Here is a 3317-nt window from a genome sequence, read left to right as displayed (position 1 = left end):
AAAGTTGTAAGGTATAAATAGGAAACTTTTCTCTTTCAATAAGTTCTTAATTATTATGTACTAACTTCTTAAAGGGATTTATAAATTCCTTATAATTTCTATAAATAAAAACAAAATAAGATTCTACCATGATGTATCATAAACCACAGAGTTTCTATAACTAACCTTTTCTGGAACCTTGGGTCTTGAGATTTTCTGCAAACATGCTTTTAGAAAATGCCATGATAAGCTGTATATTTTCCAAGAGTCTGTGTGTGCCAAATATGAGTCTTACATTTGTCCCATGTCTCTGATTCTGTCTCTGATCACCATTATAATTCTGGAAACATACCTACGAATGGTCTCTTCTTCAACAGCAGGGTTCTTAGCATTCTCTGTCCTCGTTATTTTTATTGCTTGACAGTTTCCTATATTTATTCAATAAATTTCAGTTGTTTTCATCCACCATTCTGTTTTACAACACTCTCCCTTCAAAACCCTTCTTCCAAATAGCTCCCTCCTATTTTTATGCTTCTTTTAGTTTTGACTCACTAAGTTAGCTTCCTGCCAGAGCTTGAGTAGAAGGTTATTTACTGGGGCATCGCCAACCCATGTCTTTGCTTCTATATTCTTGTTTTAATCTGTCAGTTTATCAGGTTTGAATACCACCCCAAACCTATCTGTCATTTGTATATCACTGAAACTCCACCTGTTTCCCATGCCATTTAGGTCAATTTCTCTGAATAATTGTTTTTTTTTTTTTTTTTAAAGTATTAACCATGGGCATACTCATTGTAGATTTGGGTCTTTTTAGTTATTGCAGGTACCCAATCTTTTCTTATTAGATTTGAATAGTCTAGTGTTCTGTAAGCTCCTGAGGTCATCCTCAATCAGAAACATTATAAAATACCTAAAATATATTTGATGGTTAATTAAAATGTAGTCACTAGAAAAGTGTCAATTTACAAGGGATTTTCTTATCTTAAATGAATTTAGATCCAACTTCACCAAGAATAAAAAATCGATTTGATTTTTGCGACAGAAATTATCATTTTCAGGAAGCAGGAATGGGTGGGTTCTTGAGCAGGTGGATGGTGAAGGGGATAGGGGGGTTTTGGAGGGGAAATCAGGAAATCATGTACAATCATATAAATGTAACAATAATTAATGAAAAAAGAGAGCATTAAAGGGGTTTTGGAGGGGAAATCAGGAAATCATGTACAATCATATAAATGTAACAATAATTAATGAAAAAAGAGAGCATTAAAGAAGTAATGAGTTGTATATAAGGTTTTGGAGAGGGGAGGAGAAGAGAGAAAGTATGGCATTATAATATGACCTAAAAAAATAAAAAATAAATTAAGGTTTAAAAACTAATTATTACTTGATAAAGTTTTTGTTCTGAGAATTTTTTGAAGCTGTGGTGGGATTAAATGAATAATAATATTAGTTAATAGTGCTTTCTTTAAGCAAAGCAGTGTGCTAGAATAAGGGGGAAAATATGCATCTAATTCGTATACCTTCTCTGTTTCTAAATTTATCAGATATTTAGTGCTGCATTTCATACAGGAAAGTCAAATTATAAATTAGGTAAATGAAAAATAAAATATAAGCTCACACTCTGCTGCCAGCTTACACTGTGCTTCTTTCTGCCTCTCAGTCATCTGGTCCTTTCCAATCCCAATGGAAGAAGAAATAGCCGCACTGGTAATTGACAATGGCTTTAGGAAGTGCAAAGCTGGCTTTGATGGAGACGACACCTCCAGGGCTGTGTTCCCTTTAATTGTCGGGCTCCCTCAACACCAGGACATAACAGTGGGTATAGGCCAGAAAGATCCCTACTTGGGTGATGAGGCCAAGAGCAAGAAGGGTATCCTGATCCTGAAGCATGGCATTGTCACCAACTGGGATGACATGGAGAAGATCTGGCACCACACTTTCTACCTGTGGCCCCTGAGGAGTACTTGGTGATACTGGCTGAGGACTCCCGAACCCCAAAGCTAACAAAGAGAAGAAGATGCAGATATGTTTGAAACTTTCAATACCCCAACCATGTACATGGCCATTCAGGTGGCCCTGTCCTTGTATGCATCTGGGCACACCACTGGCGTTGTCATAGACTCTGGTGACAGGGTCACATACAGTGCCCATCTATGAAAGCTATGCCCTTCCACATGCTATCTTGCATCTGAACCTGGCTGGCTGGGATCTGACAGGCTACCCAATGAAGACCCTGACTGAACTGGGCCACAGCTTTACCACCACTGCTGAGAGAGAAATTGTTCCTGACATAATGGAGAAGCTGTGCTATGTTGCACTGGATTTTGAGCAAGAAATGGCTACTGCTGCATCTTCTTCCTTGGAGAAGAGTTATGAGTTGCTTGATGGGCAGGTGACCATCAGCAATGAGCCGTTCAGGTGTCCAGAGACACTCTTCCAGTCTTTCTTCCTGGGCACGAAGTCCTGTGCCATCCATGAGACCACCTTCATCTCCATCATGAAGTGTGATGTGGACATCCACAAAGACCTGTATGCCAATACAGTGCTGTCTTGTGATACCACCATGTTTCCACGCTTTGCTGACAAGATGCAGAAGGAGATTACAGTCCCAACACCTTGCACAATGAGTATTAAGATCTTGCTTCCACTGATCGCACACTCTGAATTGGCTGCTCCATCCGGGCCTCACTGTCCATCTTCCAGCAGATGTGGATCAGCACACAGGAGTATGACCAGTAGGACACCTCCATCGTCCACCGCAAATGCTTCTAGATGCACTGAGCAGGTATCAGGCATCTGCTGCATGACCTGATTCTGAAGTACTGATTTACCCTGGCAAATGTACACACCTAATGCTAGCCTCATGAAACTGGAATACACCTTTGAAAAGAAATTTGTTCTTGAAGCTTGTACCTGATATCAGCACTGGATCGTAGAACTTGCTGATTTTTGACTTTATATTCAAGTTAACTATTCCCTTGGTATGTATTTAATAACCTGTGCATATCTTGATTTTGTCCTTAGTTCATGTGGCTCAGTCACTTGGTGACTGAGGAGAGCATGTTGTGGAAGAGAAATCTCCAGCCTAGTTGATCTTTATGAGCACCACTTAAAAGATCTGTGCAGGATATTAACCAGCAGGGGACTTCCAGGATTTCTAGAGGCTGGCAAGGGTTCCTGAAGCAGTTACCACTTCTTGTTTCCTAACAGAGTGGGAAATTCTGAGCCTTAGAACCCAGTTTTCATTCTGTTTTTTTCCTTCCTGACCGCCATGGGTTGTTACTGCCTTGAGTTGAGAACATTTGGATTGACACTTGTAAATGTATTCATCCTTTTAA

At 39.6% G+C, this 3317-nt stretch overlaps 1 pseudogene; it reads left to right on the top strand.

Moving 5' to 3' along the window:
• The first annotated feature begins 1662 nt into the window (after positions 1-1662).
• Positions 1663-2751, top strand: LOC110335887 (annotated as a pseudogene).
• Positions 2752-3317: the final 566 nt, after the last annotated feature.

This window comes from Mus pahari, chromosome 18 (genome assembly GCF_900095145.1).
Source record: "Mus pahari chromosome 18, PAHARI_EIJ_v1.1, whole genome shotgun sequence".
Lineage (NCBI taxonomy): Eukaryota > Metazoa > Chordata > Mammalia > Rodentia > Muridae > Mus > Mus pahari.
Note: the sequence above shows the minus strand (reverse complement) of the source record. Positions and strands in the feature narration are given on the sequence as shown.